Source organism: Mus caroli, chromosome 7 (assembly GCF_900094665.2).
Source record: "Mus caroli chromosome 7, CAROLI_EIJ_v1.1, whole genome shotgun sequence".
Taxonomy (NCBI): Eukaryota; Metazoa; Chordata; class Mammalia; order Rodentia; family Muridae; genus Mus; species Mus caroli.
Window position 1 is genome coordinate 64920316 of NC_034576.1, and position 27376 is coordinate 64947691.

General features: G+C 37.4%; 2 long non-coding RNA genes across 4 annotated transcripts in view; both read right to left on the reverse strand.

Moving 5' to 3' along the window:
- The window catches only part of LOC110298667, a 30411-nt gene extending 8076 nt beyond the window's left edge, over positions 1-22335 (reverse strand). The window contains exons 1-3 of one of the 2 annotated variants that reach the window (XR_003837191.1): positions 21913-22335; positions 18659-18748; positions 10489-10582 (exon numbers count right to left, since the gene is read on the reverse strand). This is a non-coding gene — a long non-coding RNA (uncharacterized LOC110298667). Of the gene's footprint in view, positions 1-10488; positions 10583-18658; positions 18749-18979; positions 19444-21912 lie in introns of those variants that run through there. The other variant, XR_003837192.1, reaches the window with a different exon arrangement.
- A 160-nt stretch (positions 22336-22495) lies between these two features.
- LOC115031536 overlaps positions 22496-27376 on the reverse strand; it is an 89455-nt gene continuing 84574 nt past the window's right edge. For both annotated transcript variants that reach the window (XR_003837188.1, XR_003837189.1), the window contains exon 6: positions 22496-23434. This is a non-coding gene — a long non-coding RNA (uncharacterized LOC115031536). The remainder of the gene's footprint in view (positions 23435-27376) is intronic.

Below are 27376 nucleotides of genomic sequence, written 5' to 3' on the forward strand. Positions count from 1 at the left end.
GGGGGAGAGGGGGGACTTTTGCGATAGCATTGGAAATGTAATTGAGAAAATACGTAATAAAATATATTTTAAAAAAGAGGGTGCTATATACTTATATAATAGTTATTGTTATTTCTAGGTCACTGAGTTTATTCCCTGTTTGGACAGTTGAATATTTAGGTAAGACAGAAAAATGAACCTTAGAGATCATTTTCTTGGTCCCTGTATATATTTCTGTTTCCCTTATTGATTCTGTTTAACATGAGCCCCATGCATTTCTTCACTTTCTCCTTGAAAATGTTTCCAATACAAAAGGACACATTCTGAAATGCTACATAACTATCGGTCCTTCATTTCTTCTCAGATATTAGCTAAAAGAACCGTCAAGAGTTGGAATAATATTTGCTCTGGGTAAATTGTGATTAGAGTGGGCAGAGTATAGGAGTTATCCATCCAAGAGAATAGATGCCCTGATGTGGTGGACTTCTTGTGTCATTTAAGGGGAGGGGGTTCAGAAACAGAAACTAGGGATCTTCCACTGTGTCCACCCAGTGTCAGACATCAGCTCTGCATTTCTCCTCTAATATAACCTCCAGTTTCACAATTAGCATTGTTAAGCATTTCAACAGAAACTTTTTATTTTGTTACTTCTAAAAAGAAAAAAAAAATGAGGAGAGACTGAGTTCCCTTGGAGAATCTGTCCTATGGTGCTCTAGGGCATAATATATCATACATGCGTTGATACACATTAATTTGAGAGTTTTACCAATACAAAAGTATTGGGTTACAAGAATTGAAATAAATGAAAATTACCTCTAAATCATTAGGGTGAAACATTCCAATGACTGGTTGGACCTTAAATCAAGGAATTGTTCGGTTTATTCTTTTCTTTTCTTCTGTTTTTTTTTTCCCTGTCTTTTAAGTAAAGTCATTTCTGTTCTTGAGAGCACTAGAGTTGGGATTTCTATTTAGAATATTTGATAGCTTCTGTGTTGGATAGAGGCATAATGTAATGTTTTCTGATATACAATCTCTTAAAGAAACAAAAGAGACTTTTAACCAGCATTTAATATTTAGCATAAAACAGTAGTGGTACTCCCTACTTTGATTTAAAGTACACACTTTGGTATTGTATTGATCCACTGTGATGATGTCCAATGTTTGAATGTGAGGCATTCCACATACAAAATAAAAATGCAACATGATATCTCTGTTTTTATATCCAAGCGCAAAATTTTAGACAGAAGTACATAACCTGAACTATCCACAGGAACCAGGATTTTTAAAAGAATAATGAGCTCTTGGAAAAAAATCCTAGAGAATATGATTAGAAGGATACATGTCAAAGATCGATGTGTGAAATATGAGTAATTTTCTTGAATTAAAAAGACAATTGTGAGGATATAGGGGAGAGAGAATACAAGAGCATGTTGTGTGAGGCAGTGGACCATGAAAGGAAGCCTGGTAAGGTTATGCTAAGGCTAGAATCTTGGAGACATTGTAGGAGCTTTGCCTGCTTTCTATACCAGGCACTTGTCACATAGCTACAGTGCCCCTTTAGAGAGATTTGTGGCCATCAGTCACATAAGGGCAACACCCCAAGCCCTTCCACATGCTGATGAGGCATCCCTAACATCTCAAACCAAGCTAATAGGAATCAAGTACTGTCAGATCCGAACCCACCCCAAAACTGTATATAAGATCCTATCCAGAAAGAATAAAGGTGTGTGAGAATTACTCCATCTTCATCTAAGAGTGTCTGTCATAAAAATTATAATACCACCATGGAAAAGAACCGCTCTCCTGAAATGTTTGCCACTTTCACTCCCTTGTTGGCTAGCCAGCCTTCCACTAGCTCAGCTGGGCTCAGCTCATCCAGTCCAGTATCCAGCAGTGATTGCATCAGTGTCTGTAGCTGCAGCAGAGAGGCAGTAGAGGCAACTTCCCCTTCCTGCTCACACTCTTACCCCTTCACTTGAACTGTCCCATCTTGCCTGGCCAGAGATATAAAATTATATATAGTATAAAATAATAAAAAAGGTGAAAAGAGGTAAACAGAATGAAGAAGACAAAGTTATAGTAAGGTATGATGATTTATATATGATTGTCACAGGGAGTGGCACAATTAGAAATGTAGTAGATGTGTCACTGTGGATGTGGGTTAGAAGATTCATTCTAGCTTCCTGAAAATAAGTCTTCCATTAGAACCCTTCAGATGAAGATGTAGAACTCTCAGCTCTGCTTACACCATACCTGTCTAGATGCTGCCATGCTCGTACCTTGATGATAATGGACTGAACCTCTGAATCTGTAACCCAGCTCCAATTAAATTCTGTCCTTTATAAGACTTGCCTTGGACATGGTGTCTGATCTTAGCAGTAAAACTCAAACTAAGACATAAGGACATCTGAAAACACCTAAAGTGATCATTTAGTTATCTATCTAAAGTACCTATGACAAATACAAGTCATCATATAGATCAACATAGATTACAAATGAAACTTTCTCATCTAGGCTAAAAATATTCCTTTAAACAGACAAAATTTATCTGATAAAAATTTCACAAAAGAACATCTAATCAAAACATAATGTGAAACCCAGGCAATGAATATTTCTATAAGAAGTCACTATACAAGGACTAACTAACTAAAGTGAGGATGAAAACTAGATGCTACACATGACACTTAGCGATAAGAATAAAAATAAGTAGGAAAATAATCTGCCCAGGGGCTCAGACAAGTAAAATATTACTTCACAGCTCCAATATTTAGCCCCTTATGATTCTTCTCATACTCTAGGACTGAGTGGCTATTTCTACAAGTGATGTGCTTATCTGTTATGTATAGAACATCTTCAGAAAATGCTTTCATTATCTAAGTTCAGTGATGTTAAATAACTCTTAACTGTCCCTTGCTTGTGTAAGTAAGATAAACCATGAATGAGTAAAAGAAAGAAAGACAGAAAGAAAGAAAGAAAGAAAGAAAGAAAGAAAGAAAGAAAGAAAGAAAAGAAAACAAACCTAAGAATCAGGAAGTATGTGTCACTGTGTGCCCTAATTCTCATATTCATAATCTGTAAACAAATAAGTGATGACTCAGTGATTTACTTCCTTTACCTGAATTCTATTTATGCTAAAATATTCAACTTGTTTACCTCACAGAAACTGAAAAATAAAAACAAAAGTGCAAAGCCTTGGGTTCTGACTTGCTAGAATTCAAAGCAAGCAGCATAGAGGAAAGGAATATTACATTATGTTTCTATTTTTAAAATGTTCATTGTTTGGAGATGTTAGGAAGAAAGAATAAGCATTAAGACACAGTAAGGTCCTAAAAGGCACCCCCATCCCCTGCAAGCATACAGAACCCTTTATTTCCTGTTTGTTACTGCCAAGAGATTGTCTATCAGAGTTTTCTGGGCTGGTTAAAATCAACATGAGCTTCTATGATTTAGCCATCTTAGAGTTAAAGTGACTATACCAGGGGAACTCTTAAATATCCTAAAAAGGAGAACATCTATTTCCCCTTGGACTGACAGAAGTTTAGTTTCAGAAAGAACATAGGGCTTCCTCTCAAGTTTTCTACCCCTGAGCTTCACATTTTGCCCCATAGTTATTTTTCTTAGCATTATCTTCCCTTCTCAAAAATCTTCATGGAAATGTATAGAATAGAGTGTCTTTGGAAAGAGAAACAAATCTCTTTATACATGAAATAGAGGATAGAACCTGTTGTGGATAACAGGGATTACTGTTATCTGCCAGAAAATCCAGGTAAACACACCCTGCTCTGCTGTAACAAGTACATCTCTCAAAGGGCATACGTCACTTCCTCTATAGAGTCCACAGAAAATAAATGACACAGGTCCATGACTATGTTATCAGCACCATTATCATAATCCACTGAGGCAGTGTGATCATGCTGATTTTTCTCATATCCCTAAGACATTAAAGAACTAGATTTTAATATCCCAGTGACTTCTCAACAAATACTTAAATTTCAAGCATAAAAGTCACCAAGGAAAGTTTCCTACAAGAAACAGAACCTTCTTTCTTACCTCACTCAAGCTTCCACCTCTTGAGTTTCAGGACCTGCACACCTTGAAATCAAAGCAAACTTAGTAAAATTTATTTTTATTACATGAGAAATACTCTAGACTAAACTAGGATGAAGAAAAAGAGAAGAGGTTCACCACCAAATTATGAAAAAAAATTGGCTAGGATAGTATTGGTAGTTCCCCTTTGATTGTCAGGTAGCCTAAACTTGAGGAGTTACACTCAGTTATTCACATCTTATGCTTGAAGATTGTGCCAGGAACTGACTTTGGAATATGGGATTAAGCATAAGAGTTATTACCCAGTTTAACAATTACCAGTTGTATCGGTGGGGGGGGGGGGAATGTGCTCTCTGACTCAAAAAATACTGCTTCTTTTTTTATTTTATTTTATTTTATTTTATTTTTAATTTTTAATATTTTTTATTACATATTTTCCTCAATTACATTTCCAATGCTATCCCAAAAGTCCCCCATACCGCCCCCCACTTCCCTACCCACCCATTCCCATTCTTTTGGCCCTGGCATTCCCCTATATTGGGGCATATAAAGTTTGCAAGTCCAATGGGCCTCTCTTTCCAGTGATGGCCGACTAGGCCATCTTTCCATACATATGCAGCTAGAGACAAGAGCTCCGGGGTACTGGTTAGTTCATCATGTTGTTCCAACTATAGGGTTGCAGATCCCTTTAGCTCCTTGGGTACTTTCTCTAGCCTCTCCATTGGGAGCCCTGTGATACATCCAATAGCTGACTGTGAGCATCCACTCCTGTGTTTGCTAGGCCCCGGCACAGTCTCACAAGAGACAGCTATATTTGGGTCCTTTCAGCAAAGTCTTGCTAGTGTATGCAATGGTGTCAGCGTTTGGAAGCTGATTATGGGATGGATCCCTGTATACGGCAGTCTCTAGATGGTCCATCCTTTCATCACAGCTNNAAACTTTGTCTCTGTAANTCCTTCNNTGGGTGTTTTGTTCCCANTTCTAAGAAGGGGCANANTGTCCACATTTTGGTCTTCNTTCTTCTTGAGTTTCATGCGTTTAGCAAATTGTATCTTATATCTTGGGTATCCTAAGTTTTGGGCTAATATCCACTTATCAGTGAATACATATTTTGTGAGTTCCTTTGTGATTGTGTTACCTCAATCAAGATGATGCCCTCCAAGTCCATCCATTTGGCTAGGATTTTTTCTGCTCTTAGGAAACTTATCCTTCTTGTTCAGACTCAGTGCAAGGATTTTCCCCTTGTCCTATTGTATTTTATGGTGCTTGGTTGTTGTCTCTTAGAAAGCTTCTCTTTTCTGAAAATATACAGAGGCAGAGTGGCTCTGGGATAGAGGGGAGATCAGGGGGTACTGAAAGGAGTAGGAGTGGAAACTCTGGTTGTTATGTATTGCATGAGAAAAAACTATTTAAAATTTAAAAAATTAAAAAGAAATATATATGTATATATGTGTATATATACACACACACAAATATGTACACATATACATACATACAAAAATGCATGTTACAATAATTAATGAAAAATGAAAAACTAGGCCATTAATATGAAAAAGCAAATACAATTATATGTGATGGATGGAGCAAGGAAGGGAAGAGAAGGATAGATGTCTTAGATAGAATTCCATTGCTTTGCCTAGGCACCACGGAAATCATTTCATTGACTCTGAATTGTAAATTTAATTATAACTATTATCATATTAGGAAGCATTGAAGCAAGCAGACAAATATGGTTATGGAGAAGGAACTTAGTGTTTTATAGCATTCTCCATATGGCAGTACAAAGAAGGAATTATACTGAGCCTTCCTTGAGTATTTGAAACCTCAAAGCCTAACCCTAATAACAAACTTCCTCTAACAAGGCCACATTTCCAATAATGGCACTTCATATGAACCACCCCAATGGGAAAATAATTAAATTATGTTAAATCTCAGAAAATAAAGCAAACAATTAAATAATAATTTTCTCCATAGGAGAGATGTAAGGAAGGTCTGCCCTTCCACTTAATGCACTCAAAACAAGTCTACATTGTATTACACCAAAGTTATCTCTGGGGCAGCAATAAGTTTATTGGGTGATCTTCTATAATACAAAACATACTGTTGTGTGTATGTCTGTTATCCGACTCAATGGACAAGAAAGTTTTTACCCAGCAAACATAATGGTTCTCCCATAACTCCAATAATAAGGCCACTGCAACTGAACTTCTTTGGCCTACATACTTCAGCCTTTTCCCAATGTCTGAAATTAGAAATGAGATGCATACAAGTTGTTGAAATATATGATCTCCTGACCCTTCCTTTCATTAAATGAGGGGGTGCAAGTAGCCAACAACTCAAGATAATCTTTCCTCAGGGAACACAAATAAATGCCCAAGATTGCAAGTGTTGGGCTTAGAGGATGGAAATATACAACACTTCCAGTTATCTCTCCAGTTCTTTTATTCTTTGCACCTCTTTGATCCTCAAGAATTGCTGAGCTTTGAAGGGCATTATATAGCTGTTTGATAACTCTCCTTGAGCTCCAGCAGGGTATAGAATCCTAAAGAACTTTTGATATAGTCAAAATGTCCCTGGAACATTAATGCTAGAAACTTTTGGGGATTTTTCTGACCATGAAAAATGAGAAATAAATATGATATAAATACACATGGAATATTTTAGTGTCATAGACTATAAACACAGATTACAGGAATAAATACTTAGCTGGCATTTTTATAAACCAGTCAATAGAAGAAAGTTTTTCACTATAGCCTAGGAGTTGCCTCATCACAGGTATTTCCAATTTTTTCCATACTAGATTTGTCATTTCCAATACAGAATGAATCTTAAGTCTAATATAAATATTGATATCTACCATCCTATAAAGCCAACATTGCAACAGCTAATACATCTTGATTAACACTTCTAATGGTAAATGCTTAGGATTCAAAATGAAGTAGAGTTTGGAGGCTTAATTCTCAACAACATTGTTAATTGCCCTGGTTGATGCTATAGGACCTAACTTCCCAGAGACTGGACACTTAGGGGCAATGCTAGCTATATTGCTCCTAGTCATCCAAAGCAATTATCCCTTCAACAATTGGAAGTGGTCCTTCACTCCTAGAATGCAACCAGCAGAGGTAACAACACTATTTGTAATTGTATAATCTTCTACGGCTTATGTGATCAAAAGCTAGCATGGGAAAGAACATGTTTCCCTTACTATGATTCCAAGTTAACATTTTTTGGAGCTTCAACTATAATCTCCTTTCATTCTTAGTGTAATTTTGAACACTTACATGTAAAAGCTATTTTAAAATTTCACAATCATCTTGGTAAATATTTATTCACCCATAAAGCCCCCATGGATTATAAAATTTCTTGTCCTATGTACCACTTGTAAACTAATTTTTTCATTTTGATTCTTCAGATTCTCATGCATGTCTCCTAAATTAGTCCAGAAATTTGTAAAACACTCAAATATTATCAAGGTATACTAGAGCATATGTAGATTACAAACATTAATGTCAAGTGTTTCTCCATGTTTCAATGTTGTATATAACAGAATACATAAGAGACACTAAATTTGGTTAAGTATTCAGTATCAGTAGTCATTTTCCTGGAATCATTCCACTTCCATTCTCCTTTACTCTTCAACAGAGCCTCCTTCATTTCCCAACCAGGCAGATTTGGTTTGCCATACATAGACAAAGCGGGGATGAAATCTTTCTTTTCCCTTCCTTTTTCTGGTATTCAGTCATGTTATCAGAGGGGCAAAGGGTTCACACTGTGCTGTAGTTGTCAATGTTGCCACTATATCAATCATGTCTGACTGTTACTGGAGGCTCAAAATTGACTACTGGAAAGCAAGACAAGGATCATTCTGCAGAATAGGGTAGTTAACTGTTTGATCTGTAAAATGTATTGCACATACCAGAGGTAGATTTGATTGCCATTATCTTTATTGATTTATTATTGGTGGTTTCTATGAACTTCTTTCTGGGTTTTCAAGAAACCACAAAGTTCGTTAGCATAGATTTCTGCCTTCATTCAATTGTTCCATCCAACCTCAAGCTCAATGCAAATCCAGACATGTTTGACCTCCATAACCCAAATAAGTTTCTGTCGTTTGTTTGCTTGTTTGTTTGTTTGTTTGTTTGTTTGTTTGTTTTCTTCTGTCTCTTCCAACTAGCTCGCCTGTTTACAAGAACATTTTACATGGTGGTTTAAGTCACTTCTGTCTATCTATAGATATTCAACATTATTAAGAACACACCTTACCAAATGAATGATTCTCCAAAGCTATGACCGGCCCCCCATAACATCCTCAATATCCCTGTTGATTTCAAGTCTTTTTTTTAAGATTCTGGTGAGCACAGAACTATCAGCCCCAGTCAACTGCACACCAGCATAGATTGCTTTCCTCATACCTAATGTTCTCAGTAGCACTTATCTATATTGCACTTTAGCTGCTGCTATATATGGATAGCTTCTCTAATGATGATCCAAGTATCTCATTTTCTAATGGCCCATGTGGGATCACCCTAATGGCATGTCTCATTGCACTTAAACATTTCTTATTCTTTCTACTAAGCTCTTAGGTCCGGTTAGAGACAAATTCTATGTAAAATTGTCTTCTGAAAACTCCACTACACCATGCAATTTTGCTTCACCTATGTGTCTCACTACACCATGCAATTTTGTTTTAGCTATGTGTCTCACATCATCATGTCAAGAGCATCACTGTTCTTCTTAAGTCTATAATGTTTTGTTGTAAACCTTAACTACCCCATATACTACCAAAATCCCTTAACATAGGAACGGATGTAAACTGTGTCTACAGGTCCTACTATGGTCCTCTTGACAAATCAATTTAAAACTAAACCAAAATTGGGGAATCACTGAAGCTTTGGTTTTACCTACAAAGCACAGAATGCATGTCATTATGTGGATTGTGAATGGCACTCCCACTCAAATTCTCTACCTAGAAGTTCTACTCAGCATAGATGATATATTTTCCATAGCTGCATAAAAGGATCCTGCTTGCACTGATAACCTGCCTCATATACATTTGTTCCTTTTGGAGAGCAAGTGTAATGTTGCAGTAATGGGTAGTCGTAAAGGGATGAATACTTAGATCATGTCTTCTTTATGTCTGCTCTTTATTCTGGAGATAGAAACAGTCCACCTGAATGTCTTTTACAAATTGGCACAGCTAATGTTTCCAAGGTATGATTATATGATGTAGAAGATAACCCTATGTCACACGGTAACTCAAAGATATCCCAGAGAAACAATTACTATTATGATCCCACCATCAGCCACAACCAAGAGATAGGGTTGGTAATGCCTCCCAGATTTGTATTTGGTATTCATTACATTCCAGTCTAGTCCTTAGATATGTAGGTTTGATGTCTTTCCCAGAGACACCAACTGACTCTGTGGGCTTGATAGCTTTAAAATGGTATTGAGGGTGGGGCCTACCAACAAAAACTGGTTACAGGAAGATGACAGGTCCTTTCAATCTCAGCCAACAAGTATTCAAATGATAGACCTGCATTCATGCTACTGCCATTTGATCACTTTGACAATTTTCAAATACCAACTGCCAACTGCCTATTAATATCAATCACCTCTATTATATTTTACTACACAACCATGCATGCAAGGATTCGGCATAGCAACAATTCATGACTATATAGAATTAGCCATAAAAAGACAGAGGATCTACAACAAGAAATTAACTAAAGCCATTGATGAATGGGATTGGTTTGTGGGCATCTAATTAGAGAAAAGGTGGACAAAGTCTCCATGTTAGTCAAGATCCATGACATAACATAAGCATTTGCAAGAATTCTCTTTACAGCCAGGACAAGAAAAATTCTCACTTCTGAGAAGTCCTATCTGTATATACCATGATGAGGGGATGACATATAAAGTGTAGTCATAAAATGAGGAACTCGAGTTCAGTGAAACTAGACCATAGTCATACATATTTATCATAGAAAGCAAATACCTAGTAGGAGAATATCCATAGGTGCACAGAATAGAGAAATCTGACTTATGAGCCCTAGTATTTTACCTCTCTTGTCTTTCCTGAATATTCAGGAATGAATGGTTGCACCAAAATCTAATGCACACCTCTGTTGTTTATGGGTGCTACTCTGCAAAATGCTTATTTTATCCTATTACAAGCCATATTTTACTTAGTTCAGTTTACTGTTGTGTTCCTTTATATAAAGCCTGTGGATCAAAAACACCCTAACTGGAAAATACAAAACCTAGTGGAGCCATTACTGATGACCCTTAATCTACGTGACAAGAGAAGATATATTATAACATCTTCCACATCTTCTTTGTCTTCCTCTAATGTAAATTCTAAATTTCAATAGTGTGTATGGGATAACTACTTTATCTAATGGAGGCAAAACTATTTAGGTTGTTGTCCTTTCTGTATGTCACCCTTCAATAACCACTCACCTTAGAAATACATAGTCTTCTCTTGCCTTCATAAGATACACCATTCAAAAATCCTCTGTGGTAAAATTCTCTTCATTTTTCTCAAATGTATAATCTGCAAGCAAGCAAGATAAGCAAGGAATAAATGACTTAACACATGTACCTAGATTCTAGAGAATGTGGAATGCAAAGATTGTTTATGTCACAGTAATTGGAAACTGCAAATTGGAAAACAAAACAGGCAACATGTAGAGAAAAAAAATGGGATGTTGTTGGTAAACTGGAAAAGCAGCTATCAAGACTCAGTATGGACACATCATCACCCTTACATCCAAGAAGATGAATTCTTTGCTTCTAGCTGGTACTGGATGCAGCTTGTCTTGCACCTGGCCTATGAATATTCCAGGAGCCTGCACAGGCACCAGTTATCTCTCGATAGACAGTAATGAGGGGATGTTTCAGCAATTCTGAGGGGGCAAAACTTGGTTGTGCCAAACTAAAAGTTGCTTACTAATATAGATTAAGACACAGTTGTTAAACAGAAGGAAATAAATTACATGATTAATTGTTAGCCTTGCCTCTAGCTGGCCAGGTGAGAAAGAAAATAGGCAATATTAACTTTTAGTGAACAAGGAAAAGAAAGTCATGCTCACAGAAGCAAAAACTTTTACACAAGCAAATATCCATAGACATATACACATTCATACACACATTTATACACAGACAGACATGGCAGACCATACTATTTGTCTCATTCCACAAATTCTCATGCATACTTACATAGTCACACCTATACTTATATGTAATACATGTGTGTGTGTGTGTAATGGCTGAATGGCTGAAGCAAAAGCTCCCATGAGCAAGGTATATGGAGCAAGTGCCAGAATTAAAAGCACTCACTCATTCTGGATGAAAAATAATCTCCAACCTTTATTGCTCAAAGAAAGAAAAGGTTTTTATAAATTTATTTCTGTTAGTATAAAATCCCTTTAAGAAAAAGCTCCTAAGTAAAAAGAAGTAGTCTCATGGTTTAAAAAAAAATCTCTCTCTGCTTGGCTCTGCCTTACCCAACCTGCCCTGGCCTGCCCAGCCCTGACCTAGCCTGCCCCGACCTGCCCTGGCCTGCCCTGGCCTGCCCTGCCCTGCCCTGCTCTGCTCTGCTCTGCTCTGCTCTGCTCTGCTCTGCTCTGCTCTGCTCTGCTCTGTTTTTCTATTGCCATTGTTCCAACTTCTTGTAATTTTCTCAGGACACATGAGTCGATGGTACATTAAATATCTTTTTATAAAAATTTCAAAAGTTTGAAACAAAAATTCAAATCATAATTTGAATACAAAGTAACAACAGAGATGTTTACATGTTTTCCCATTAAGGGCAGTTATCTAATTAAAAATTCATTATCTGTCATTAGATTCACAAGTCCATTAAACTTTTAAAATAATAAAATGCCATTAAGTTAACATGGTTTTGTTAAAAGGCAAATCAATCGCCTAGTGTTTCATTAGTACTGAACTTTTAGATAAATCCAGTCAATATTTTATCTTCTGTTCTGGCACCTACAGTAAATTGTCCATTCCCAAGTTTTGACCCCAGTTATCAGAAAATGGTTTCACAGCCACCCCAGAAGGAATGTTTTCTCTGATGTTAAATCTTCTTTCTATCTTAGTACACTTAGCCTGTTACACATGAAGATTTACAGAGCCCTAATTGCAGCCTACATACATAGAGACCGTGAAATTATCTGTATAACTTTAGGAATTCTATAGAATAATTATTAAAAATTACAAAATCATTAGCTTGTCTACATAGCATTACTATAAGAGAGTACATCTTTGTTGACCTGCAGAAAATCTGCCCAATAGCATGGGACAAGAAAGGATTATCAGGTGTAAGAAGCAATGCTGAGGTGAAATCCTTTGGACATTGCCTCTTAGTGCTCAGCAATCACAGACCATGCAGCACAATGGCCATCTCCAAAAAGACCACCTATATGTCTTTAGCCTATCGTTGACAGCTCCTGACAAGACTGTTACAAATTTACATGGATTTACAAGTCTTAACCATCTTAACTAGATTCAAAAGTCTGAAGAAACAGGTAAGGCTTCTATAGAAAAAATAAATTATCCTTGGTCTGATTTTTCTAGTGCTTCAGAGAGAACCCAGAGCTTCATGTATTCAGGTATGTTTTCTATACCTGAATTACATTCTTAGACCATAATTACTTTTCTTAAAATTTTCTTCCTTTTCAACATCATCAAGGCAAACTTTGGAACCTAGTGTGACAATATGTTCTTTGTATGGTCCTTTCCAAATTCATGATGTTGTTCTCCCAGTTCTATTTCTGAGCATTTATAATGAATTCATTGAATAATAATTGAAATATTTTAATAATTAATTCAAATAATTTAGAGTAAATGCAGATATAAGTAACATTTCCCAAATCTTTGGGAAGAATTTGAAAAACAAAACTATCAAGCTGACAAGGACAGAATTAATAGATTCACAACACACACATTATAATGAGGGTTGTGGGGCTACCCCAGTCAGGGTAATGCACATAGTAGAACTATGAAAATCTATGGCATTTCCTCATAAGCACATAAAATTAAGTCAATCATAGCAGTAGTGTAAGACTATATGCTATACTTTAGAGGCTGAGTAAAGAGTTCTTTAATGGTCATAGAACAGCTGGTCTATCAAAAAAATTAACTCCATTTAAGGAGAAATATGATTTCAAATATTGATATAGAGATTAATACTGGAAGACATATAATATAATCTCTAGACCCATGCTCCATTTCTCCAAAGTATAGAAATATGCAAAATTTACAATATTTCAATATTTTCTATCTCAATGAAACACAAAACTAAACAGCCTCAAGAAGGGCAGCACAAAACTAAGAGATGTTAAATAACATATTATTTAAAGTAATATGCTATTTAGGATGTGCTATGTCACATTATTTTGTGTGTGAACTATTTTACAGTAGCAGAGAATTTGGGGATAAATTTGGGAGATGACAAACTGCCTGCTTGAAGGAACATGTCATTAGCTATTTGGAAAAGCAAGATATTCTGGAAAAAAATTAGCCATAAAACTACTGATCCAACAGAGACCCAAATTCAGAGTTCAAATACTAATTCTCCAGTATCCATTTCACTCTGAATCAATACAAACATTGTCATAAACCACAAAGTAAAAGAAAACTTCTATCACAGCAATTATAACTGTCTTCCTAAATACACTTTTAATTTCCAATTGTTAAAAGTAGATGTTGTGCATGATCACTAAAAATTTTATATGATGTGATTGGTAGTCTCCTTACATGTATACTGATTTCTGACAAGATTCAGTGAAGCATACAATATATGTGGAAATGCCCTCTAGAAAGTGCATGGATGTGGGCTTCTGGAAACGCCCATCAATCTTCCTGAAGGCACTTGCTCTGAATTTTCTGGGTAACCAAGGGCCTAATTGTTAGCATCTCCCTCCGCCTTAATTGGAAGTTTGTTGCTGAGGACTAACACCAGAACAAGAAAGGTCTAACTTATTAAAAGTAGTACTAAATTGATCATCGTGAAAATACAGCTCCATGTTTCCCAAGGCCTTGAGTATATTCATGCAAGTCAGCACTTAGGAGTTCACAAGAACTCTGACATGATTTAGCCCTGCTTTCTTTCTTTTTTTTTTCTTTTCATAATATTTTATTGACTATTTGTGAATTTCACATTATAAACTTTGAGCACTCTCCCTTCCCTATCTTTCCAGGTCTGCCCTTACCATTGTGAAACCTCCACAAAACAAGAAAAGGAAAAAAATCAATTTGTGTGGCCCACATACTCACTGTAACATGGTCAAATACCCAGTGGCTAGACCCATAAAAAACTCAGTCCTTCACTACCAGTATCCCTGACAAAAAAAACATCAATTGTGGAGAGCATTCTGAGTGAGGTAACCCAGACACAAAAGAACACACATGGTATGTACTGACTGATAACTATATATTAGCCCAAAAGCTCAAAATGCCCATGATAAAACCCACAGACCATATGGAGCTTAGGAGAAAAGAAGACCAGGGTGTGGATGCTTCAGTCCTGCATTGAGGGGGAAAGTGGATGATCACAGGTGGTGGGGGAGGAAGGATCTGGAAGGGAGAGAGGAGAGGGAGGAAATAAGAGGGACAGTATCAGGTACTGGAGGGGATGGGAGAAAGGTAGAGAGGGTCAGGAAAGCTAATAAAAATGTGTAGCAGTGGGGATGAGGAAGTGGAGGATAGCCACAGAAGGGTCCCATACACCAGGGAAACGAGAGGCTCCCAGGACCCAACGAGAATGACTTTAGCTGAAATGTGCAGAGAAGGGGAGATAGAACCTGTTAGAGACCACCTCCAGTAGATAGGTCCAGACCCAGTTCGAAGGATTGGGCCACCCACCCATCTCAAAGTTTTTAAACCAGAAATGTCCCTGTCTAAAGAAAGAACAGGGACAAAATATGGAGCAGAGAATTAAGGAAGGGCCATCTTGGGACTGCCCCACCTGGGGATCTATCTTGTCCGCACACAACAAGCCCAGCACTGTTGTCTTTGCCAAGAGGTGCTTGCTGACAGGAACCTGGTGTGGCTGTTCCTTGGGAGGTCTGATCAGCAACTGAGCAATGCAGATGTGGATGTTTGCAGCCAGCACTCGGACTAAGCTCAGGGACCCTGGTGGGGAGCTGGCAGAAGGACTGGAGAAGCAGAGGGGGGATTACAATCTAATAGGAAGAACAACATAGGCTGGCTTGACCACCCTGTGCTCCCAGAGTCTAGAGTACCAACCACAGAGTGTACAGGGAAGGTTCCTTGGCTCCAGATACATATGTAGCAGAGGATGTCCTTGTCTGGCATCAATGGGAGAAGAGGCCCTTGGTCCTGTGGAGGTTTCGTGCCCCAGAGTAGAGGATGCTGGAGTGATGGAGTGGGAAAGGGTGGGTAGTTGGGGGTTCACCATCATGAGGCAAAGGAGATAAAGGAGAGGGCAAATATAGGATGGGGGTTTGTGGAGGGGTAACTGGGAATTGGGATATCATTTGAGATGTAAACAAATAGAATGATTAATAATAATAAAAATAGTTTTCTCTGATAGCTTTCTGTTTAGAATGTTATGTTTGGGGAAGGGGGTTTGGGTGTGGGTATTGGTTGTCACATAAGCCTTCTATGTCCCTCCTCACAGCCCTTACTTCTGTTGAAAATTATCTTATTAGTTTATTCATTGTTTATGTCCTGTGAATTTAAAATTTCAAAACATATTATAGAATTTTTACTCCAATGTAATCCTTTGAAAGTTAAGAAATTGACCTTGTAAATTGTTGATATTGATAATGTGGACCAAACTTTGAAAAAGTATTTAACAGTGGTATCCTTTATTCTATGTATAAATATGTACTAGTATTCTAGAATGGTCCATGGACAAGAAAAACAAAACAAACTAATTCAAAATATTCACATTGATATCCGCTTTATTATTTCTGGTCACAAATAAATAAACATATTTAATATATTTAGATGCTATAAAAAGCTGAGGAGGTCAGCAATATCATTGGAAGACTAGCTGTCCTGACCAACCTGCATGCCCGAGACCTGTCAGACACTGAGCCACCAACCAGGCAGCATACACTAGCTGATATGAGGCCTCGACACATATACAGAAAAGAACTGCCTACTCTGGCCGCAGTGAGAGAATATATACCTAACCCTCTAGAGACTTGAGACCCCAGGGAGTGGGGAGGTGTGTGCAGGGGGTGGGGGGAGTGTTGGGGACATCTGCTTAGGGATAAGGGGAGGAGGAATGAGATGAGAAACAGTCAAAAAGTGAACCAGGAGGGAGATAACGACTGGACTGTAAAAAAGATTTAATAATAATAATAATAGTAGTAATAGTAATAATACTAATATGAAAATTAAAAATATCCAGGCATATGTGAAAGTGCCATTAAGAGAGGATGACCAAATGGGAAATAAGGTTCCCTTAAACCATGTTAGATGATTTGATTTCAATTTAAAAACCTCATAATAGAAGGAAGTAACACAGTCTGATTCTATAACATGGTCCTCTGAAACAAACACACAATCTGTAAATTTAAAAAGCCAATTTTGAACGTACATATAAATATGTAAGATTTTTTTTAAATGGTAATAACTGTGGTAACAATTCTATAGAGACTGCAGGTTGGTTTTCACACCAAAAAAAAGAAAAAAATGTAATTTGAGAGCCGTTTTACATGCTGAAAACATTAGCTATATTCTCCTGAAGCTGTACTACCGATTGAACCATGCAAACACAATCAATTCTTTGTCTGACATCACCTCCTTTCCTGATTCTCTTTGTAGCCACCTGGGTACAATCATTTAAACAGCATTTTAATTCACCCTAAAATGAGTTAGTACATTCAATGGCAAGGGCTTATCAAAGATACTTTGCTCATGCATTCTTTAGATGCTCTATTCTATTCACATTAGTATACTAAGAGGGTGGTGGCTTGTCAATCAATCTGTTTTCATTATTGGATGTTCAAAACAGCTTATTTCCTTAATTTCTGATGAACAGACAACCCTCTCTGGTGGATTCGCACATGAGCTTTAGTTAATTGTGTTCAATCACATCTTTCATTTTATCAGAGTGTAATTTATAGGGACTGAACACTCAGCACCTCTTCCTGAGCTCCTCTAACACCTGTATCTTAAATTTCTATCTTCTGAACAAATTGGCAACACTCCATTGTAAGAGGTTTTCTTTCTGTGCACATCTACATAACATCTTTGCTGGATTTTCCGCTTATTTGTATTTCTGTATGATTATATGCCTGGCTTTATTTCTTCTCTATTGTCATGATGAACACCAGGACTAAAAGCAAATTACTGATGCAATGGTTTTTTTATCTTACAGGTTGTAATAAGGAAATCAGGGCAACATCTCACAGCAGCAACCTGGATGCTGGAACTAAGAGGATACCACAGTGTAGAGCTTATTGACTTGGTTATCATGGCTCAAATAATTTGCGGTCTTACATAATCTGGGACCATCTGCCCAGAATGGAAATTTCTCCAAGTGAACTGGGCCCTCTCACATCAATCATTAATTTTGAAAACAACCCAAAGTATGTTCCACAAAGGACAAATTGGTAAACAAATTCCTTCATTTGATATTTACTTTCCCAAATATGTCTGTGTTGTACCAAGTTAACAAAAGCTAACCAGCACAGAGAATAAGTATGTGGATCACCAGATTTATAGAAGAATATATACTGGATAACATGCTAGATTGTAGTGAACCCATTTACATTAAGAATTATTTGTATATAAAGAATTATTACCAATTAAAAACAACTAATTGAGGTGTATTTTGGGTTTGGTTGCCTATTACCCAGGAATCATTTATAAAATCAAATGTGTAAGAAAAAGAGTGAAGCAACAAGTATACAATTTTGAAGAGACTAAATATGTGCTACCATGATCTTGGCAGTGAGACCTGTGAGCCAGGACAGATGTCATTGCCCTTGCAGCCAGTCTCTACGTGATGTTACTTTCCTAACTCTATAATGGATTACAACTGAGTAAGAGTTGTAGCACTGCTCAGTATGCACTCACAGTGTGCTGGGATATTTTTATTGCTTCATGAACACTTGTGAGTGTCAGGCATGTTGCATTCACTCTGGGTATTTCACTGGGATATTCCCACACAAGTATGACATTCTGTTATACTAACTGCTTTTGCCTGACAATTCCTTGGTCTTTGTGATCTATTAGTTGAGACTGAAAATCCTACTCTGTTCCATTCAGCAGTACACAATATGATATAATTCTAGTATGTGAATGATAACTGAACATCTGATGTGCTTCACTGAATATAATGGATTCTGATATAAAGTACTCAAATCTGGACATTATTATTAGTAGAATAAATTGTATTTTTTTCTCCATTAGTTCCTATTTCTCAGGAATAAGCATAAAGAATCAGACAGTATAATCAGTGTGTTGCTTAAAGGAAAATGATTAAATGAAATTTCAGCAATTTAAAAAATTAATGTATCCACTATTCATGATAATTATGATTATAATCAGTACTGTATGCAATAACAAATATTCACAATTTCATGTTGTATAGTCACGTGTAAAAAGTCTCAACATTATCGTTAAATAATTAAAGTACACTCACCCTTCAGATTATTATTCCAGTCATTTCTAATGTCATCAGTATAATACTTCTAGATATCCACAAGGAGCAAATATCCCTCCTGACCAGAGTCTAAGGAAAACAGAGGCACAGTCATTAAGTGACACCCCTGAGCCTCTCTCATTCTACAGACTATGCAAAAATGAAGAAAAAATAAACAGCACATGAACTACTACTCAGTTACCGCTGAACTGCACTAAATTTCTTGGCTGTGAGAGGTCCCTGGTTCTATTAAAATGAATGTTAGCAGATGTCATAGCTTAAAGCTCTCAGAGTAGCTCACCATGACATATGAGAACTGACCTTGCTATAGAAGTTCTTCATGGGAGCAACAGAAGTCTCAGGTTTCTGTCAGTTTCTGAAGGCTGAAGTGCATCACCCTTGCTGTAACTGAAGTCAGACTCTAAAGTTGCCTCAGAAATAATCAGTCTTAATGCCAAAGCAGGATTAAATAATCCCAAGCAGAGATAACAGGAAAAGGTGAGTCTGATCGTGGGGATTCCCACAACATCCATGCAAATGCTGTGTGTCTGTGGCTCTGTCAACTGCAGGTCTCAGGAGCATCCATCCTTCTCTGATGAGCAGCTTGCAGTCAAGCCCCTGGCTAGAGCCTGGAACCAGCTGAGAGCTGGACTCCTGCCAGGAGCCTGACTGGCAGAAATTCTATGTGAATTGACTCATATTAGCTCTGGCTGCCTTTGATTGGTGAGATGTGTGCATGATAATAAAGAGCAGACTAAGAACCAATCAGGAGAAAGATCTCAAACCTAAAGTTGGAAGGCAAAAGCCTGCTGTTGCCTGGGAGATTTTCATCTAAGCCCCTGCTCCTCTTCTTTCCCCCTCCCTGGGTGTTGCAGCAGGCAGGGAGGAAGTGGGAAGAGTAAAACAGAATAAATATTTATATTTCCACTTAATTCAACAAATTAACAACAGACTAAACTCCCCAGCGAGACCTGCAAGCTCAAGCCTGGATGTAGCCATTCATTGGCCTTAGTCCTCATCTTTAAAAGAAGACTCCGTTTTTGTCTAATGATTCTGATTGTGGCTGTGGAGTATAATATGAAGTCTGATGCTGAGTCTTTGCAATCCTACTGTGTCAGATTTCTCAAGCAGCGTGGTTATATAATGATCTATGACACTAGATCACAGTTTATGTGGGTTACAGGTAACAAAAATAAATGCTCAGATTATCTAAAAATAATAACTCTCTCAATCATGGTTAGAGCCACATATTTAATTAGTGTGGTATGTTTTAAAGTATTATAGTTGTAAATAAATAATTTAAGAGGAATTTATTTTCTAAAGAAAAGAGTAATATGCAAGCACCCTCATGCTGGGGTCCTTCTGGCTCTGCCTACTGTAGTTCTCAGAAACAGCTCTCCTTTTCTGCTGAGTAGCATGTAGTCAAGCCCCTGGCTAGAACCTGCAACCAACTGAGAGCTGAGCTGTTTCCATTAGCCTGAATAACTAAAACTTAATGTGAATAGATTTATATTCGCTCTGGCTGTCTTTGATTGGTGGAGCATATATGTCTATGTGTATTTTTTAATGTGTTCAGGCGCATGGAGTACATGCTCACCCTTATAGAAACTAGTTAAGTTCTAGAATTAATTTTCAGATATCATTCATCATCACAAAATTATTGTGTGTAATTTTTGTGCTATATTGAATACAAATTATAAATAAATATTTGCAATATATTGAAAGAAAAATAACCCCAATTCCATATCCTAGATTTCTTTCTCTACATTCACTACTAACATTCCTTCACAACTTACCATGAATCTTTCCTTTTGAATACATATTCAATCCATTTAGCCATGTCTGTGTGTGTTTACTTGTTTCAAAATATATGCAATATCATCTACTGTGACATGAGCAGACTCTCATGGAAAGCCTCTGTTAACAAGTCTGACTGTCTCTCTTCCAACAGCCCATTAAATGGCTAACCCCCAATAGAAGTGGGGCTTCATGATTTCTTTTTTGTTTATTTTTGTTTTTGTTTTGTTTTTCAAGACAGGGTTTCTCTGTGTAGCCCTGGCTGTCCTGGAACTCACTCTGTAGACCAGTGTGGCCTCAAACTCAGTCTTGCCTGCCTCTGCATCCCAAGTGCTGGGATTAAAGGTGTGCACCACCATGTCTGGCTGGCTTTATGATTTCTACCTCTAGCCATGATAAGATTTTTGTTTTTGTTTTTTGTTTTTGTTTGTTTTTGTTTTTGAGACAGGGTTTCTCTGTGTAGCTCTGGCAGTCCTGGAACGCACTCTGTAGACCAGGCTGGCCTCGAACTCAGAAATCTGCCTGCCTCTGCCTCCTGAGTGCTGGGATTAAAGGTGTGAGCCACCAAGCCCAGCACCATAATAAGATTGCTGGCTTGATCTAGTACAGGAATTATGCATTCAGTCCTACATAATAGAGTTTATATGTATAAATATGCTGTCATGTACAACAAATACTGTTTCAAAGAAGTGCTCTTCTACTTCTGATTCATTTGAGACTGTTTTCTATTCAAGTCTAGATAGCCAGCAAGATATGGGATTCACTCTGGCTCTCATCTTCAAAGGTGGAATTGCATGTTCATAACAATGCTGGTTTTTTATGTGTATGCGAAAAAATAAAACCCAGGTGTTTATATATGAAAGTTGTGTACAATTTTGACTGAGTCATCCACAACCCCTGCAGGGTTTGCCCTTAAAAGCAAAACAGTTTATTGCTTTTAATTCTGAGACCACAGACATATTCAGTTAATGGAGACTTCTAGTCTTGTTCTATCCCAAATCTAATACTGTCCTGTGACTTTATATTAAGATCTCAATGTATTTTTCTGAATATCTTGAAATTAGTAAGTGTTCGTTTTGTGCACTAAATATAAGTAGTACAGGGGATGCTGCAATATATCCCACATGTGAACATGCCTCTGTCAAAGTCCTCACTTTATTGATTGTGCTTAACAATAATCTTACAGACTTTTTAATTTGAAAAGCAGTAATTTAAATGAGATTGTGCCACTGTGCACTAGACATGCCTTTCTCCACATAGCATAGGATTGGATAATACTTGTGATCAGAAGAGTTCCTTTACTTTGTAGTATCTAGGTATTTTTTTCCAAATTATAATATAGAGCAGCTTTATTGCAAAAAGAATAACAAACATTGGTAGTAATACTTATTTTACTCACACCCTCAACTGTCATTCCTCCCCTTCCACTCCTCTTGCCCAATCCTTTCCAGCTGTACCTCTTAACATGTCACACCTTTCCTTCCTTTCTTCTTCCAGGCTTGCCTTCTTTCATTCTACATTCTTTCTTCTTGCTTCCTCTTCTCTGTTTTGTTTTCTTACAAAACATGGCAAGGAAAATGCCAAGAACTTGTGAATATTGCCTGGTCTTAGAATAATCATAAGGTTCCAAATATAAAAACATCAACAATGTCCCAATAAGTTTGATTGAGTTACCGACATATATCATGAACATGAAACAAATGAAGGGTCTCCTGAGGAGGTTCAAGGGGCTTAGACAAAAGGTAATATTGATGTTGTCCTCAGTGTGACTGATAGATGGACCACATAAAGATGAAAGATGACCCCGCTGTATTTTTAATAAACACCATGGGCAAAATAATTTTGTTTGGTAAATGTTCTTGGAAGCCAAATAACATAGATATAACATTGAACATAAAATATGAAGTGTATATGTATATACACTTCATATACATATATATATATATATATATATATANTATATATATATATATGTGTGTGTGTGTGTGTGTGTGTGTGTGTGTGTGTGTGTGTGTGTATACAGATCTTAGGGAAAGACACTTAAATTGCATAATTGACCCTCACTGTCAACACTATATACTCTCAAATAAGCAACCCATACCTCTTATTTACTGGGTGACACCCTAGGTTTGCATAATGCTTCCTCCAATGCTACACTGAACATTAAAGTATATGAAGAATGCAGAGAACACTAGTAGAGTTTTTGACATCTCAGCATATGAATAAGCTCTTCTAGGAATGCTTCTTCTTGTAATGACAACTTTGGAATTTTGATTTCTGTAAAACTCACAAAAATACTATAAGAATATGTTTTTGTTTTTATCCCAGGTGTGAGATATGGGGCTGCTTCATATTATCCACAGCAAGTGACCTATCAGTTGCTTCATGCTCTAACATAGGTGTGATTTGTCCAGCTGCTGGTAGTTTCTGTGATAGTGTAATGTTTAGAATTCTGAGGAGTTTGAGAGGGTATATAAATGCTAGGGTCCCAAGAGGCAGGGTGGGTGGATTATTGGTTTTGGGTTGGTTGTTGGCTGTAGTTTGTTAGTAGTAGTAAGCAAAGAAGAAACAAGAAGATAAAGTCATTAAGTATCATGACAGTGAAGTTCAAACTTGCCCCAAGGAACTCAATTTACTCAATTAGCAGGAAGTACCTGTAATATTGAACAATTTCTGACACTTGATATTCAGGGAACAATTTCATTTCCCCTCTCTCCTTTTTTTCCTCCCCTATTAGGAGTTGAAATGGTGGAAGAAAATGTTGATGCAGGATGGAACTAAGAAGAACCCATATAGTAGCCAAAGAGAACGATACCATCTCTCTTATTATCCAACACAAGTAACATGAATAACTCTCCTTGCTCTATGCTCTTAAGTGATAAAGTACTTCCATTACTGTACTTTGTGTTTTCTTAAGTGGTCTTCTTTTTGCAGGTGAAAAACAATCTTGACCATAAGTATTTCCTTTCCATGAATCTCCTGGAAAATGAAAACAGAGGTGAATGAGTATCACAGAGGCTCTACAGGAGCATATGGTAATATTATGATCTAAATAACCCTCCTCTGAAAGAACTACTCTTTCAAGAGTTAGATATTCAGGAAATAGACACTACACAATATAAAGTAATGGGCTATAACATACATATACATCCTCCATCAACTTTCTACATCATGAATTATAAGGTGTGGGTGTCAATTGATTTAAAGAGAAAAGTTCAGTTTAAATGAAAGAGTGGAAAGTATCTGATTGATATTGATGAATACTTCTACCTTTACAACCATGCAGAGTACCATCTAGCACCATAAACTCAATGATATAAGTGGTATCTACAACAACAGGAACTCCTTATTAGGAAGTGTGGAGTAAATAATAGCACTGGCAGTAATCTATGATGTATCAGAGAGGAACTGCCAATGGGATCCATTTTCTAAATAACCCAATAAAATTTAACCAATTCCTACCACTGGATGTATAATTCAGTGACAATAATGTATAGTTACATTATTTCCCCCATTATATGTGGTGACTACATATAGAGTATGTGTCTATAAGCTTCTACAGTAATAAATACAAACCAAACGCATAGATTCATGCCAAATAATATTACAACAATGAGAAGAGGAAGAGACACAAAATCCCACTCCTAACAGAGAAGCACTTTGCAGCTGACACTGAAACATATAGAGAAAATCACTTTTCTCTAATGAAATGTCAACAAAGGTGTCTACTACATTCCAGCTCAGAGTTCATACCCAAAAGTACTTAGTCTACGCACATAGAAGATATGTTAGTTTTTGGGTGTTTTATTTTGATATTTTTTTGTCTTATTGATCCTGTTGATTTTGATTTTAGTTTTTGTTTGTTTGATTGTTTTATGTTTTTGTTTTTGTTTTGTTTTGTTTTTGAGAAGGTTGGTTGAAGTCTCATTTTGTTACTCAACCTTTGAGCACATAGAAACTAGAGCCTAGTGTTCTCATACAAAATTTAAATGATGTATGGGAAAATGTCACATCATTACACAAAATGTTTTATCAATTACCCAGGAGGGCAGTGAATAATGCAATAGTCTTGTAATCTGTATTGACACAGTTACAGCTTTATCCCCCACAGAGAAGTGAGTATAAAAAGAAAGGCATTTGTGTAAATATGAAAAATATAATTTGATAATTGAAACATAAACTTTGAAAATAAAGAAATATTATATATAATGATATGAAACTGACCTTATATGTAGATTTAGTTTAACTAAAATAACATGAAGTAATGCATTAATATAAGAATGGGCAAAATGTATAGCTAATTTAAAAACCGGTTCCCCCTTCAACTTTGCTTCATTTATTTGTGTCATTCCCTTTATCAAAACCAACATCATTGATTTTCAAGATTCATCTGCATTTTCTTTTTGTTTGTTTTTTTCTTTAATTTTTATTAGGTATTTTCCTCATTTACATTTCCAATGCTATCACAAAAGTCCCCCATACCCTCCACCCCCACTCCCCTACCCACCCACTCCCACTTCTTGGCCCTGGCATTCCCCTGTACTGAGGCATATAAAGTTTGTATGACCAATGGGCCTCTCTTTCCAGTGATGGCCGGCTAGGCCATCTTCTGATACATATGCAGCTAGAGACATGGGCTCCAGGGGGTACTGGTTAGTTCATATTGTTGTTCCACCTATAGGGTTGCAGATCCCTTTAGCTCCTTGGACACTTTCTCTAGCTCCTCCATTGGAGGCCCTGTGATCCATCCAATAGCTGACTGTGAGCATCCACTTATGTGTTTGCTAGGCCCCAGCATAGTCTCACAAGAGACATCTATATCTGGGTCCTTTNAGCAAAATCTTGCTAGTGTATGCAATTGTGTCAGCATTTGGAGGCTGATTATGGGATGGATCCCCAGGTATGGTAGTCTCTAGATGGTCCATCCTTTGGTCTCAGCTCCAAACTTTGTCTTTGTAACTCCTTCCATGGGTGTTTTGTTCCCAAATCTAAGAAGGTCAAAGTGTCCACACTTTGGTCTTTGTTCTTCTTGAGTTTCATGTGCTTTGTATCTTGTATCTTGGGTATTCTAATTCCTGGGCTAATATCCACTTATCAGTGAGTATGTGCATATCATGTGAGTTCTTTTGTGATTGGGTTACCTCACTCAGGATGATGCCTTTCAGGTCAATCCATTTGCCTAGGAATTTCATAAATTCATTCTTTTTAATAGCTGAGTAGTACTCCATTGTGTAAATGTACCANANTTTNTGTATCCATTCNTCTGTTGAGGGNCATCTGGNTTCTTTCCAGCTTCTGGCTATTATAAATANGGCTGCTATGAACATAGTGGAGCATGTGTCCTTCTTACCGGTTGGGACATCTNCTGGATATATGCCCAGGAGAGACATTGCTGGATCCTCCAGTAGTACTATGTCCAATTTTCCGAGGAACCGCCAGACTGATTTCCAGAGTGGTTGTACAAGCTTGCAATCCCACCAACAATGGAGAGGCGTTCCTCTTTCTACACATCCTTGCCAGCATCTGCTGTCACCTGAATTTTTGATCTTAACCATTCTGACTGGTGTGAAATGGAATCTCAGGGCTGTTTTGATTTGCATTTCCCTGATGAGTAGTCTCTCAAGAACGACAAGAGGGAAATAAAGTCCCTCAACTGGAAAAACTTGTAAACTATGTCCACTTCTCCTCCTAAGTTCCCAATAACAGCCTTTTTACAACTTCACATGGTAAGATCTAGGAAATCAACAAGGTTATTGTGCTTTCTTACAGAACACTGGAGTTGAGTGTTGTCTCGTCCAAAATTCTATACCAGAATGTGTTTTCTCAGTAGGGGTGATGGCTTTCCTCTATCTATATTGGTTGACATATCTTGCCCTAGTTTACCTTGGCCTATATACTATAAACTACTTATGATTCTCTGTTCATTTAGGGCACAATTGCATAAAATAGGTAACAAGTTTCCTGACTTTTTTTCCTTCTATGTAAGCCATGAAATATTCTCCAAGCAAAGATAGGATTATCCTTTTAAAACTGGCACAATTCAACTCCACAAGTTGCCTGTTTTATGGGTCAGATGGTTGTACTGTTCAACACAGTCTTTTAATGAAAGCAAATGGAAACAATTAGAATTCTCAGCCCATTATCAGTCACAACTGATAGGCAAATCTTGTCTATTTGCAAAGGTTAGTACTTGGTGCTCATCACAACCCTGGTGGAAGCCAAATGTGCAGATTGTAGGTCTTTCTCAGAGATTACTGCCTATATGAACTTCAAATCTTTGTCTTGGTAAGCATAGGGGTAGCAAGTTGGTTATATGGATCTCACTGACTCTTTAAAACTCATCTTTCAAACTATCAGAATGCTTAGCCTGCTTTCAGTTCATGTCTGTGTACTCACTATTCTACGCATTTTCAACAAAACTGCCCATTAATATCTGTGGGGCTGTGGAGGTATTCAAAGAGGGGGTAAGGGAGAGAATGTCCATGTCCCACCAGAGTTCCTGTGCTCTGGGCAGGCAGGTGCCAGAGGATGGGCAGATGCTTTCCACTTGGCCCTGTGTGGGCATCTGGTTATGTGAAGCCACTAAACCCACTTGACAGGAGGTGGACAAGGGGCAGCCCCTGATACCAGGGCCCCTCAGCCCTGGAGATATGAGAGAGAGGGCAGAGGGAGAAAGGTTCCCATGCAAGTGAGAGTCCTAAGTCCAGTCCATGGCTGGAGCACAGGAAGAACTTCTGATAGGATATTAGGCAGGGCTCATTAGGTGAAAACCTATTCCATCATCCAAGCACAGAGGGCCTTGATGAACAGAGATGGCATATAGTTTTAGTGCTTTATTTTAGAAAGGCATGGGAAAAAAGAGAGGGGAGAGAGAGAGAGAGAGAGAGAGAGAGAGAGAGAGAGAGAGAGAGAGAGAGAGAG